The following is a 15776-nucleotide window of genomic DNA, read 5'->3' as shown; positions in this document are numbered from 1 at the left end:
CAATTCAAGTCTAATAACATGTGGCCTCCAGCATCCACAGGCTGGGCATATGTTTCAACGTGAAATCATTTTCCCTGCAGACATAGACCATCAAAGGGGTTACTGTAGGATTTGAGGAATAACTCACTGTGTGTTACCAGCAGTGTGGGAAGGAAAATAAGGGGGGAAAATCTCTCTATGGGTGGATTTTTTTTTTTCTAGAAGGAGGGAAAAATACCCATGTGAAGTCAGCAGGTGCTGAAAACAAAATGCTGGCAAGAGTATTTAATTCAGGGGAAACTGAGTCCTGAGGGTTCTCCACTCACAGGTTCTCTAGTGCAGTCTGCAGCTCATCTCAGGAAGGGGTTGGGGAAAGCATCAGGAGCCTTGCAAAGGGGAACACCCTGCACTGAGGCTTGATTTGGCCAAAAGTCACCTGCAGAGGTCCAGGTGGTGCAGCTTCTGCAGCTTCTCTCCCTCCCCACGATGTACTGATGGCAGCAGGCCCATCTCATCCTTTCCCTTCTGGCTGCTTCTACAGTGTGCTGGCAAAAGGCCTAAGCTTGGGAGTCAGGCCAACCTTACTTCAAACCCTGGCTTTGCCAATTACCAGTAGAGTGATTTTAGACCTCTTGCTGATTTGAAGGATTTAATGAGACAGTTGGTGGGAAATGCTTAGCGCATAGTGTGTCCACAAGGAAGCAGTTTTTTCCACCTCTGATCTCAGTCCGCAGTCCCTGGTGGTCTCACAAGTAATTGGGGGCACAACTGGAAAACACGAATTCAAGGGAGAGAGTTAATAGATGGGATCTGCTCCTGAGACCATCCACCTCGCGGTTGAGGGAAAATCCTCTCGGCCACTAGGGGGCACCAATTACATGGAAAACGAGGGGCTGGATTTAGCAGGCTCAGTCTTTCGTCCTGCAATACTTATCATTTAACCAATTTAGTTTCTTGGAGCAAAATTTGGGAAAGCTCGATGCAGGAAAGTGCCGAGTAGAGTATTTCTGTTGGGGAAGGTGGTTACACTTAGACGTCATTTGAAGAAAGTTTTCTTAGATTGCTCCTGTGTGACACCAGCTATTGTAAATGCACACTTAAAAAAAAATCAGCCCCTTTTACTTTGTCCCTTTTCTCTATATGTATGCTCCAGTTGAAAGAGACAGCATTCTTAGTGTGTGGAAGAAGGGTCTTTACTTTAAAACATTTCAGACTTTTTGAACCAACCAAATTTATATGAGACCTTGCAATCTGAAGCCATTTGTAACTAAGTCCTGGGAAGCATGAGATGCAATGGGCTTTCCGAATCCACAGTAGGCAGCAAAGAAATGGAGAACAGGGAAAAGTATGGCAAATTCACCTGCTTAGCACAGGACACACAATGTGTCCAGGGTATAAAAGCTATTTCCCAGAGGGGGAAAAATTGGTGCTCTACATCACTGGTGGGCAAAGGAGTTTGTAGGCTTTGTTGGGCACTGATCAAACCTCTTCAATATGGCCCAGCATCCTCTGCTTCAGAATTCTCCAGGGTGTCTGTCAAGACTCCAGGTTCTGGACCCTAGCTCAGAGCTAATGAATCAGGCTCTCTTGATGTACAGAATATGCAACAGATGATGTGCAGAATATGCAACAAATTCATAGGTGGTTTTGCATTCCTAAAATTTAAGAATCACAGCTTGAGAAGATAAAAATTCTACCTCCACTGACATTAAGAATACATTTAAAGATGTCTCCCTAGGACCTTTGTCTCAACAAGTTGCCACCTTCTAGAAGAATCTTTGAAAGGTCTTATCCCACAGCAAAGCCCCAAGTGATCAGAACTGTTTATCCTGAGACTCTGTAAGCCCCCAGCATCCATGTCTGTCACACTCTGCTGGGGCAGATTCCTTTGACTTGTCACCCTCCCATTTGTGTGCTGAAGGACTCTAAACTGCATTTTCGTTTTACACTTGACCCCACCCAGTTCCATCACCAGTCCTTGTAGGATGACTGCATGGCAGGTATGAAAAGTTGAGGCAGAAACCAGGCCTATCTAGATCCAATTCTGATTTGTGACTGTGTTATCTTGGACAAACGCTAATATCCTCTCAGCCTGGGTTCTTCCATCTACAAAACAGAATTACTAAACTTCCTTGTGGGATTGTTGTTGTAGAGACCGAGGGAATTCATCTAGCACATGTACCTGGACTTGGTCCTGGCGCCAGCTCAGTCGACACAAATAACTTGCACCACAATTAATGTGAGTAAATTGCACCTAGTTCTTGAAATATATGGTATATGTAATTTAGCAAAAGAGAAAATATGTTTCTTGAGTGACTCTTACATGCGCTACCCAAAAGTCATGTTTACAAACATTATCTTTGCTCAGTGGTAATTCTGAGGGAGCCAATTAAGATTTTAAAAGAAGAATCAAATTCAACTTACGCCCACCAGGCATTTCTCATTGAGAAACCGGATCCCCTTTTATAGTGTCTGGAGGCTCAGAGCCTGGCCCTGTCTCCTAACATCAGAGAGCAATGTATCTTGGATAAGTGAGCAGGAGAGCAGATGGACCCCTTGGGAACAGAGGCATTTCCGGTACTTTGTATTAACTTGTATGTGTTCTTCTATTTTATTTTATTTTATATTATTTTATATTTTATATTTTATTTATTTTATTTTATTTTAAAGTAGGCTCCATGCCTAACATGGGGCTTAACTCACAACCCTAAGATCAAGAATTGCTCTACTGACTGAGCCAGCCAGGTGCTCCTGTATGTGTTCTAACAGCAAAAAGGGTCAGGAGACAGAGCCCTTTCCTGGTTTTCCTACTCACTAGCGATCTTGACAAGTTACCTAAACACCTGAACTTTGGTTTCTTCTTTTGTAAAACAGGAGGTGTAGGGGTCATAAAGCATCCCTCGTGGGATGGGATGGAAGTCTAAATAAGCTTATAACAGGTGAAACCTTTTTGTACACTCTAGAGTGGTATACAAATGCAAGATACCTTTCTGCATTGTTGTTCAGCCAGTGATCCCCAAAGTGTGACCAGGGAATCCCAGTTCTTCAGGGGTACTGAGAGATTCCTTGGTATCTCTTTTAACCTCAGGACTTATCAGAGCCTTTAATGTGCTAATAAACATCGAAACTGCAAGAGGAGAACACAGTGTGCCACATTTCCCAAACACAGCTGTCCAGAAACTTTTTCCATAGAACCACTTGAAGGATCCCTGTGCCTTACAGGGCATGCCCTGGATGCACTGGGTGCTCGCGTAGACCCAAGCTGGCTGATTGGGCATAGCGCTCATGCTTACCCATCCGGCCTGGCCTCTCTACCTGGGCACGCACACGGGGATCCCCAGATGAGCAGCAGGGAGAAGATCTGAGGAAGCTGACTATCTGGTTCTTCTCTGGCTCTCCACGCAATGGCCATCCTCCTCTGGGCATCTCTACACGGTTCTCTCCAGATTTAATGAATCTAAAGGCAAAGTAATTGACCCCAGATTGAGTGCTGTAGCTGTTTTTCTTCCTTTTCTTCTTTCTCCTCCTTTGTCTTCATCTCCTCCTTCCTCTTCTTCCTCCTTTTTTTCTCTTCTCTCTCCTCCTTCTTCCCCCCATCTTCCCCCAATTTTTTACTTAACAGTTTGAAGATCTGTCCTTTCAGAACAATGCCATTGCTCACCCTGACCACAATTTACAAACTGTAAATGAGACACACACCTAAAGCTGAAAATATCGCTCTTCAAATTTGTTAAAGTAGATTTGTTTCCAAGTGAAAGGGGATTATCAGCCAATTAGCTAGCATGAGCCAGTTTCAATTTCTTTTTGCCCCAGGGTTTAAGGGTCAGTTCACACTGGTAATCATGACACAGCGGTCTCTGCCACAGCTGGGAGTAGTAAGCTCGAGGGGCTCTCATGACACAATGCTCCTCTCACCCTGGGAAAGCCCAGTGCCAAAACCTGGGGTTCAAGAGACTAAGTAATTCACCAAAGAGCCCACAATTAAGGACAGAGCTGGTGTTTGGCAGAGGTTTTCAGAGTCCGAGGCTGCCCTGCAAATAGAAGGCATGGGAGGCAACCCCCTGTGACCCCACAGCCACCTCTAGCACCCTCACTGTACGTGTCGTCTGCCTGCCCCTTCTGTCTCTGACCGGCTATGTCCCCTCTGGCTTGTCTCTTGTCCCTGCCTTGTTCCCCACCAACAGTCTCTCCTAGCCCCAAATCCGGGGGTTCCCCAGGGGACTGAGAACCTGAAAGCACCTCTTGCTCCACCCGAAGGAAGGAAATGACACGAAGAAAAACACTTACTGTGAGAGATGAGACTGTTTCTGAGCTGCTACAGGAGCATCTGGCCCCTAGGTAAAGAAGGAAGAAACCTTGTCCCGTGGGAGAAATTGAGTTTCAGTTTTGCATTTCAGAAATATTTTTTCCTGCGAGACAATGCCCTAATTTCATCTCATCAGAGCCAATTCTTCCTGATGGGATATCAATACGTAATGACATCAAACCCAGGACACTTTGCCAAGGACCCATCAAGAGTGAGGCGAACTGCCTCATGCTACACCCACGGGCTCTCTTTTGGAGGAGCATCACGGGGGCTTCCGGTCCTGAGAAGTGCCAGGGACACCTGTGGTGCTTGCCTTGCTATGACTCCCCAGGCACGTCTATATTCACCATCAAGGCACTTGGGAAAAAGGTGGGGATGCACAGGACCCCATTTCTCTTTCTACAATGGACAAAAGACAACAGGTAAACAACTAGATGGAAAAGGAGCACATAGGGTTCAAAGGCTTGAGAAGGACAGGTGCGTTCACCTTGACTCACCTGGAGGGCCTGCCAGAAGCTGAAAGTCCTGCCCTACCTCAAAACGCTCCCTTTCCGAAGGCTCTGGCAAGCTTCTCCCTAGCTAAAGGTGACATGTGGCCTGTCCTTGATAATGTGACAGGGACAAAGTGGAGCTCCCGCCAGCAGAGGGAGACAGTCTTCGGGAGCCACCTGGGCCCTGGCGCCCGAACCAGGCAGGCTCCTCACCCACAGGCTTTCTGGTTTCTGCCCCTCCCGGGACATCTGTTTCTCACCTGCCTGATGACTGCAGCCTGCTTTCCATCTGGTCATCTTTCCAAAAACATGGGAAGTCGAATATAACAAATGGTGATAAATGGAAAGAAAGGAGCCACAAAAGTTTCAAAGTTGATCACCAGCAGACTTGCCAACAATTATGCATTTTGCATCCTTTTAAGTAATTTTCACCTACATGCCAAAGCGATTGATTGTATTAAAGACCAGCATTCTTTGTGTTTCACTTGCCAAGTCAGTCAGAGGCCAGACGGTGACATTGACCTTCGATGAGCTCCTCAGTCTTCCTAGGAATTGTATATTCTAGGAAAAGTCAAGCCTCTTACCTCTAATGGAGGGAATTGGGTATTTTTTTTTTAATCACACACACACATACACACACACACAGCACCTGCAACATCCTGTTTGGTCTCATCTAATGATAAAAATGATGGTTGTAATTTTGTTCCCAAAGAAAAGAAAAACCTCTGCGTAGGAAGGCAATCCTTTAGGCTTCTGTCACTCAGCCTCCCCAGAGGGAAGGCATGCATAGTGCCCTTGCTCCTCTTCAGGCTCTGATGCTGGTGGCACCAGCACCAAGGGGACCTCAACATCTCATGGAGGCCTGGATTCTTTGACTTCCCAGCCACCTCGCAGGCTTGGGGATACTCTCCTTGTCACTCAGGAGCCACCAAATGCTGGCTTTTCCCTTGCAAAGTCATGAGGGTGCAACAGTTAGAGAAAGATAGCCGTGACCTTGACATGGAACCCACATTCTTACCTTATCAGACTTCTCCAATTTTCCAGTGAAAATGAAGCTGTGAAGCCATCCTGTGGCCGAGTATGGTTCCTCTCAGTGTCTGACTCTGCTAACAGTGATCAGGGGAGGGCGGTGGAGACCCTCGGCCAGAGGGGGTGGAGGACAGTCTGGGTAAAGACAGACCCTGCAATAAATACCATGCCAGTAATTATAAAAAATGATCAAAAGACTCAACATGAATGGAATCGGCTATTGCCAAGCACTGTACCTCTCTTGCCTGCTAGGCACTCTCTTGTTATTGAAATACTCCTGTTTTCATAAATCCCGTTCTAATTGAAGGAAGATGTCATTTCACATGAACGCCATCAGATTGCAGGCACAAGGGGTTTCTGGCTAAGAATCAAAGTACATGCCTGGATCTTCTTGTTCCCATTTTCCTTATTCTTGGTTGTTTATGGATGCAGAGCACACTTAACTTCCCTCTCCATTCTGTTTCTTTGGGGATTTAGAATAACAAGAGCTAGTTCTCACTCTGTGCCAGGATCTGTAGCACATGCTTTATACATTTTAACTCACTGAGCGCAGAGAGCAAGGGCATGGTGTTGGAGCTGCTATCATCAGCCCCATTTTACAGATGCAGACATCGAGGCACAGAATGGTTAATTTGCCCAAGGTGGCAAGCTGCCCCAGAGGGTATCCAGATTTGAATGAGAAAGTCCATCTCTGGAATCTGTGCTCCTAAATGTGTTGTTGCTAGGCTCTCCCTGAGAAGGCGGAGCGGGGGTTCTCAACTGGTCACGATTTTGTATTTGACAAGGGACATTTGGCACTGTCTAGAGACCTTTATTTTGGAGGGGTACTACTGGCATCAGGGGGCGGTTAGAAATGCTGGTAACTCCCTAACAGTGCACAGGAGGCCCGCACAGGAAAGAGTTACCTGCCCTGAAATGTCAGTAATACTGACATTCGTTGAGAACCCTAATAAAGAGAAATCACAGGACACACACATCACAGACACATAAATAGGGTATCTATCCTTTATTTATCTATCATCTCTCTATCTATCTATCCATCTGTCTCTCAATCATCTGTTTATGTCCTCCCTTTGCTTTTAGAAAACAACGAGAAAGTCTACTCTTTTCAAAGGGCTTTTAAAGTATTCATTGAGCACTGGGTGTTGTAAACAACTGATGAATCATTGAGCATTACATCAAAAACTAATGATGTACTATGTGTTGGCTAATTGAATTTAAAAAAATTAAAAATAAAGTATTCATTATTTTGAAAGCTTGGAAAATAATTTTTATCAAAGAGAACAAAGTAAGTGATAAGTTATTATTCCTTGAAAATACAGTGGTGTTTGTATGTGCACACACGTGTGTGTGTGTGTGTGTGTGTGTGTGTGTGTGTGTGTGTGTGAGATTGGCTCCCATTTCCGTTCCGGTGGACTTTTCCTTGGAAAATCCAGGTCTTCTCCTGAGACATCGTAGCTCTGACTTTGTCCCCACTCAGCTTTTGAGAAAAGACCTGGGCCAGGATAGGTCATCTGGGATGTGCCATGTCCTCAGTCATTCTAACTACATCCAATGGACGTTACCCATCCTGTTAATAACCACACTGCATATCACACCAAAACACATTATGTATTATATTATTACACTTTTCATATTGAACATGTTACACATTCCAGCATTTACATATTACACATTACATTTATATGCATTGCATATTACCTTAACACACAGTATATATTCTGTAAATACACATGACATCTTCCATTAACACATTACATATAACATTAATACATTTCATATTATATTAATAGCACATTACCCGTTATACTAACACCCATTACATATCTTAATAAAGCATATTGCATATTATACTAACACCCTCTACATTACGTGACTAGTACACTACATTACATTTATAGACATTATATATTATGTTAATAACCCATCACATGATTACATGAAACATTACATGGATAATATATCACATTAGCACACATTACATATTACATTAGTAACACTATATATTACATGATTATCACATTACGGGTCACACTAATCCTAGAGGAAACCTCATCCTTTTCAGAGCCCACTGTTCTAATATTCCTGGTCATCTCCAGTGCTACTTGTCACCTGCAGCTAGACAAACCTGGTTGTACAAATTGCTGACAGTTCCCTACAGGGTAGGTCCTACCCTGGGCCGTCTGGGACTGGTGTTGTGGTCTCCCCAGACATTCCTTTGTGCTGTGCACCCAGTGGGACCCTGGTGCTTTGAATCACTCCCCACAGCCTCTCCATTGGAAGCCACACACCTGGCCAGGGAGGCAGGTGAAAGGTGTCAGTTCCTGCCCACGTGCAGGGCCCACCCTGCCATCTCACAGTGCTCTCCCTGCCTACCAGATACCAAGCACCAGGCCCTTAACTAGGTGAGGGAGAGTGTATGATACAGAAGACAGGGTCCTTGCCCCCCGTGGGGCTTGGGTCTGGCTGGCTAGAGGTAGGACTGTAACCAAAATACCCACTAATGACTAACAATTGAGGACAGTGCTGCAATATATCTAGCTGGGGAAAAAATCATTTGTTTCCAGTTCTCAGGGCTTTGCACTGGCATTGGGGAAGCTTGCCTGACTCCCCTCTCCTTCCTGTACTGTTCTGTCTCAAACCCTGCCTTTACTCGTGTCTGTCTCTCCTACAGCATGTGTTTGTGGACATTGCCCACACCCCTCAGACAGGTTGCAGTAAATCCTAAAGGTAAATGGTGTTTAAAGCTTTTCATTCCATGGAACCTCATCAGCCCCAGGAAAGTACTTAATGGAAGTGGGCATTTGGGAGGAGGTGCCTGCCTTATACACATGCAATTAGATGGCCCATTTGGGTAGAGACCACTCTAATGCCCATTTAAGTTCCTCTTTCGCTGGACAGAGAGCTGGCTGCTGCAGGAGCTGGTTTATGCTGTTCCCATGTAGGGACCCCTTAAGTCCCACCAAAATCTCAAAGATTGAGAGCCCATTTTCAGCCATGCAAGGATATTACTGGTACAATGATGTTAACACAGGCTGCCTCACAGTAAATCCACTAAGGTGTCTGCAGCTATCAGATACAAGGCACGATCTGATCTATCAGATACAAGGCACGATCTGATCTATCAGATACAAGGCACGATCTGATCTATCAGATACAAGGCACGATCTGATCTATCAGATACAAGGCATGATATATGTACCTCGCCCTAGTCTTCCCCCAAACACTGCAGAGATCTATCAGGATTCCCCCTCATCACCACATCTGCCTGGAGGCAGAGATCCCGTTCTTTTCTTTTCTCTTGGAATTTTGGTCATCATATTCTTTTTTTTTTTAAGATTTTATTTATTTATTTGAGAGAGAGAGCGAGCACACACAATCACAAGCAGGGGGAGCGGCAGGCAGAGGGAGAAGCAGGTTCCCCTGCTGAGCAAGGAGCCCAATGCAGGACTCGATCTCAGGACTCCGGGATCGTGACCTGAGCCGAAGGCAGATGCTTAACTGACTGAGCCACACAGGCGCCCCTTGGTTCATCATATTCTGAGCAACACCTAGTGCCCAGCCCTGCCTGCCCTCCTTCCCTCACTGTGATGCCAGACTGGTGAAAACCCACTGTACCTACCATGTGTGGGACCCCCTCTGGCTATACCAGCGGACTAATGCTGGGTGGGGAAAGAAAGGTAGGGGGTGTCAGGAGCTGTTCCACAGTCAAGCTCACATGGGGCTTTCTGAGCACAGACTGGTTCTGCCATCTTACTCAGGAAGAGACATCCAGGCTTCAGCACACCCCACCTATGTCCACACCTGACACCCCCAAAATCCATACTCCAAGATGCATGAATATGCTTCCCAGCTGCAGAATTTCAGGAGATGCTAAGTGTATGACGAATCCTATAACATCTTCCAAACTGGGGCACTTTGAGAGTAAAGAGGTGTTGTTAATAACTGTGCCAGCCAACAGGTGGAAACTGGACATATGTCATCTTCCTTGTTGGACAAACTTCTGTCACCTCCCACCAGCAGAGGAGGCTGTGAGACCACAAGACATAGAAGAAAGGGGGCAGGCACCAAGTATTTTGAAGGGAGGCAGATTGGAACCTGGTTTTATGTGGCTGGGAGAGCTGAAGCTGGCAGTCCTCAGTCCTGGCAGCACCCACCCTGCAGAATGAGCTTTCTTCCCACTGCCATAGCATCCTCTGCAATTGTCATGGGGCCACTTTTCTTCTCACCAAGAAGGGAGCAGGACTGATGGCTGGTCACCATCAACCTGTCATTTCTGTGTGGTCCCGCGTTTAATCGGCCTGTGAGTGGAGGGCCCTGCTTGCACCACTCCAGGCTGGCCAGTCCTTGGATGAGTGCCTCACCTCCCCAGGCCCAAATGGGGCTTCGGATTTCACTATCTCCACACTCCTTCTAGAACCTTCTCCAGCCCCAGCCTATCCCCAAATAAAACAAGAGCATTAACCTATACCCAAGAGAAATAACAAGAAGGAGCTGAAACACAAGTAAAGAAAGTGATACACCTGTCTACTGGGAACCATGAAAGTCTTGAAGGAAAATCTCATCCAAAATGCTGCTGCTGGAGGGCTCCCCTTTCTCCACATCCTCACCAACACCTGTTGTTTCCTGTGTTGTTAATTTTAGCCATTCTGACAGGTGTGAGGTTGTATCTCATCATGGTTTTGATTTGTATTTCCTTGGTGATAAGTGATGTTGAGCATCTTTTCATGTGTCTGTTGGCCATCTGGATGCCTTCTTTGGAAAGTGTCTATTCATGTCTTCTTCACATTTCTTAACTGGGTTATTTGTTTTTTTGGGGTGTTGAGTTTGGTAAGTTCTTTATAGATTTGGATACTAGCCCTTTATCAGATATATCATTTGCAAGTATCTTCCCCCATTCTGTAGGCTGCCTTTTAGTTTTGTTGATTGTTTCCTTCGCTGTGCAAAAGTTTTTTATCTTGATGAAGTCCAGTGGACCAGAGTCCAGTGAATTGAATTTCTGGCAAAGCTCAGCCTAATCAAAGGCCTCTGTGTTTCACCCTTGTTGATGAAAAACCTTACAGGTGCTGGCTGCTTAGAAAGCCCAGCAAAGGGGATATATCAGTGCAGTGTCTGCTGGGTCTGAATGAGGCACTGCCAACGGGGTCAGCATTTGGGACCAGAATTTTTGTGACATAATATTATAGGCAGCAACAGAAAATGATCATTGACATACAGGGTGTTACAGTTGGAAAAAAAAAAAAAAACCCAGACATCGACGCAGCGTTAGCTAGAGGCCAGGCTCTGTTCTAAGTACCTTATAAATATTTCTTCCCTTCATTCCCTCAGTGACCCTATGTATAAGCACTATCATTATCTCCAATTGACAGACAAGGAAACAAACACACAGAAAGATTAAGCAACATGTTCAAGGGCACACAGCTGATAAGGAATCATGCAAGCCACTAGAGCACACCCAAGGTCAGAGCTAAGAGCCTTGCCCCTACCCAGAGATGTGCATGAATGCAAACACTCAGGATCTGTGCTTTCACAGTCCACAACCTCCCCACATTCTCCCCGCCAACAGTTAAAGATTATCTATATCTTTTCTTTTTTTCCTGTAACTTGCCTAACACAAATGTACAGAATAGGGTTGTTTGTAAGGCATGTTGGATTCAAGCTTAGGCCTCCTGCATTGGCTCACCTCTTGTCACAACATAGAAGTACATTTTCTTTCCTTTCATAGAACCTCTTCTATCAGTTCATTTGACTGATCTGTACCTTTTTCTCTTGAAAGTACAAATCAGGAAGAGATACTACGTTTACTCAGGATTTGCCAAGAGACAGGAAATGCAGTCCTGAAAAAGATGATAATCAGCTCAACTTCTGAGCTGTTGTTTCCTTCCCACCTGCCCCTAGAAGTCAGCAGACCCAGGGGTGAAAGTAGCACTGGTGTCCCCTGCTCAACCTCATCTGTGTCCTGCCTGGAGCTCCTCTGGGAGACTGGGTTCTAGATCTAGGGTCTTGAGCTTTCTATGGGGCAGGCCACTAGGAAGCCAACATTGGGGAGCAGGGAGCATTTGCACCTCCTTGGGGAAGGGGCATGAGGAGGGGCAGAAGCATCCACAGCTATGGGTACTCAGCTTCCCTGTGTCCTTGCACACAGGATGTACTTTGCATTGGTGTGCGTAACAGAGTGCTGGGCAGGCTCTTGGGTTTAGTTTAGCCCAAGGTTTCCCAACCTTGGCACTATTGACATTTTGGACTAGATAATTCTGTCTCTAGGGCCATCTTATGCACTGGAGTATGTTAGCAGCCCTGACTTCCACCACTAATGCCAGGAGCACCTCCCTAGCTATGACACTCCAAAATGTCTCCAGACATTGCCAAATGTCCCCTTGAGGACAAAATTACCCCCTGTTAAGAACCACTGGTTTACTGATGACTCCAGAACCAATAAAAATTTCTGAAATTGAACTCAACCCTCCTAGACCTCTGAATTGGACCCAGCATTGACCTAATGTCTCCAAATTATTTGAGACCGGTCATGAAATGTCCTCTCAGATTGGCTCAAGGATGGAGGGAGGGGAACAATGCCATTGAGACATGCCCAGAAAGTGAACACAGCTTTTCTCTACCTCATCCAGTGTTCTTTATAGGAAATTACAGAAATAGCTTACCGTAGCATTCCACACTTTGAATGCAGCCATCACCGTGAGGCCCTGGAGTTTTGGAAGCAAAGCTGAGAAAGAAAAAATCTTAATCTCCTGCACAACAAATGTGGACACAGACTGCCACTGCCCCCTATTCTTTCTGTATTTTTTTTCTTACCACCTTTAGAGTATTCTTAGCAGCAGTCACCCTAGTGACTGGCCATCAAAATATTCCAGAGTTTGGGTTATTTAGGGCATCTGAGAATGCATGTCTGGGAACCCCAGAGAGAGGGAGAAGAGCTGCTTTGCTCAGATCACATCATTCACGTGCCATCCAACGTCTGTTCCATTAAGTCCACCCTTCACACCTATCTTAGTCAGCTTAGGCTGCTATAGCAGAATACTGTAGCTGGGGTGGGATGGGGGCGTTAAACAACAAACACTTATTTCTCACAGTTCTGGAGGCTGGAAGTCCAAGATTAAGGTGCCAGCAGGTTCAGGGTCTGGTGAGGGTCTGCTTCTTGGTCTGTGCTCTCTCTCATATGGCAGAGAGGAATCTCATGACCTAATCACTGCCCAAAGGCCCCACCTCCTGATGCCATCATATTGAGGGGCTTAGGCTTCAACATATGAATTTGACAGAGACACAAACATTCAGTTCATAACAATACCCAACTCTCTTAAGGGAGAGCATTCAATCTACTGCTTAGATACTGATGTTCAGATGCTATTGGGTAAACTTTCTTGAGAGCCATCACCAACCCTCTGGGATATTTGCATTTTTGGCAGTCCTAAGGCTAGACCGAAAGATGAGTCATGGGATTTAGGTGACCTTTCAAAGGGAATGTCTATTCTGTCTGCTGGGAGACTGTATATTACTTGATACTCATTTTCAGTAGACATATTCATTTCAAATGCAGAATACATCCCAAATGTAAAGGAGAAAATCTTTCTGAGTTCATTTTAAATTTTGCCTCCAAAGGAGTAATTTTCTTCTGTAGCAGGCAGAATTCTAAGATGACCCACAATGACCCACATCCTTGAGTTTGAGTATGGCTAAAACCTGTGGATATAAGAGGATATCACTTCAGTGATTGTGTGATAATACATGGCAGAAAGGATCTTTGCAGATGTAATTGAGGTCCCTAAACAGTTGAGTTAATGAAAAAGCTATTCTCTTGGGTAGGCTTTGCCTAAGCAGGTGAGTTCTTAGGGTCATAAGGTCTGAGAAAGAAGTCAAAGAGAGACATGCTCCTGCTGGCCTGGATGAAGCAAGCAGCCATGTTTGAGCTGCCTGTCCTGTCAAGAGGTCCATATGGCTAGGACCCAAGGGTGACCTGTGGATGCTGTGAGCAACCTTAGGCCAACAACCAGCAAGAAAATGGGGACCTCGGTTTTACAAGTACAAGGAACTACATTCTGTGAACGACCAGTGAATTTGGAAGAGGACCCCAAGCCTCAGATGAGATCACAGCCCTGCCTGACTGATTTTAGCCTAATGGGACTCTGAGCAGAGGACCCAGCTACTCTGCAACTACACTCCTAAACATGACCGTGTGAAAGGATGACTCTTGTTGTTTTAAGTCACCGAGTCTATGGTCATTTGTTATACAATAGAAAACAAATACACTTTCATTTTATTTTATTGCTAAAGTATGTGTTATATGCTCTTATTTTCTGTATTCTTGATGTTCTGGCATATGGCACCTTGTTGATTGGGAAAAGACTGCCCCCTCCCAGGGTTAGGTAATTCTGAAATATAACAGAGAGTTTGCCTGGGAGTGTGCCTTTCATACGCAAACTAACCAATCCAGAGCAGAGCCCATACTCCAAACACCTGCTCTATATGGTTCTTACGTTTCAGAAGGCAATATTCCTCTATCATAATCATCCCAGGGCCAGAGACCAGACAACTAGAGATAGTCCCTATACCCCAGAACCCAATGAAATTATCCAAACTAGCCAATCCTAAACCTGCATAGTCTGTTTACTTTGACATAATAAAATCTTCTGCCCATGTTTTCCCCCTGTTCTTTCTGCCTTCTTTCAGGCCCCAGAGCTTCTGCATGTGACCCTGCATGGCGTGGCATGCCCTACCTTCTTGGGAACTATAAATAACAATCTTTGCAAAAGCTGTCATTTTCTTTTTTTAAAGCTGTCATTTTCTGATATTTTGTCCCCTGAATAATAATAAAACCCATATTTTAAAAGAAATTGGTGAAAACGTCATGTCTACCCAAAAACCTGCACAGAAATGTTTATAGCAGTTTTATTCATAATTGCCAAAACTTGGAAGCAATCAAGAGGTCCTTCGGTAGGGAAGTAGATAAATTGGATATTACTCAACATTTTAAAAAAATGAGCTCTCCAAGCCATGAAAAGACATGGAGGAACCTTATGTGCATATCACTAAGTGTTGAAAACCAATCTGGAAAGGCTACACCATGTATGATTCCAACCATATGACATTATGGAAAAAGCAAAACTGTGGAGACCAGAAAAAGATTAGTGGTTTCCAGGGGCCAAGGGCAGGGGGAAGGATAAATAGGTGGTGGGCAGAGGATTTTCAGGGCAGTGAAACTATTCTGTATGATACTATAATGATGGATACATGTCATTATACATTTTGCCAAAACTCATAGAACATACAACACCAAGAGTGTACTCGAATGTAAACTGTGGACTTTGGGTGATGATGATGTCTCCATAGATTCATCAAGTGGAACAAGGGTATCATTCTGGTGAGGGAGGTTGATGATGGGAAAGATTAGGCATGTGTAGTGGCAGGAGGTATTGAGAAATCTCTGCACCTTCCCCTTAATCTTGCTTAACCTTAAACTACTCTAAAAATAGTAGCAGTAACAGCAAACTGGTAGGGTCATTTTGGTTATATTTTCTTTGACATAGGCACTATTCTGATCCCCCCCAAACTTTAGAAGTATAAATGCTAAATGCAGATGATATATCTTTTTTTTAAAGATTTTATTCATTTATTTGAGTGAGAGAGAGGCAGAGAGAGACCATGAGTGAGGTGGGGGGCAGAGGGAGAGGGAGAAGCAGACCCCCCACCTGAGCAGGGAGTCCATGCGGGGCTCAATCCCAGGACCCTGGGATCATGAACTGAGCCTAAGGCAGATGCTTACCTGACTTAGCCACCCAGGTGCCCCAGATGATTTATCTTGACCCAGATTGGATTTGAAAAAAAAAATTAGAGAATTAAAACATCCTTCACAAAGGAGAACGAGCACACCTTGGCTTTTTTCCCTTCTAACAGATGTTCAGTTATAAGCTGAGAGGAAAATAGAAGGGTGGGAAAGACTTTTCCAGACAAAACGGAAC

Source organism: Eumetopias jubatus, unplaced genomic scaffold (assembly GCF_037043125.1).
Source record: "Eumetopias jubatus isolate StellerSeaLion01/CBP00866 unplaced genomic scaffold, mEumJub1_p1.0 scaffold_1, whole genome shotgun sequence".
NCBI classification, from domain to species: domain Eukaryota; kingdom Metazoa; phylum Chordata; class Mammalia; order Carnivora; family Otariidae; genus Eumetopias; species Eumetopias jubatus.
This window is presented reverse-complemented; position numbering follows the sequence as displayed.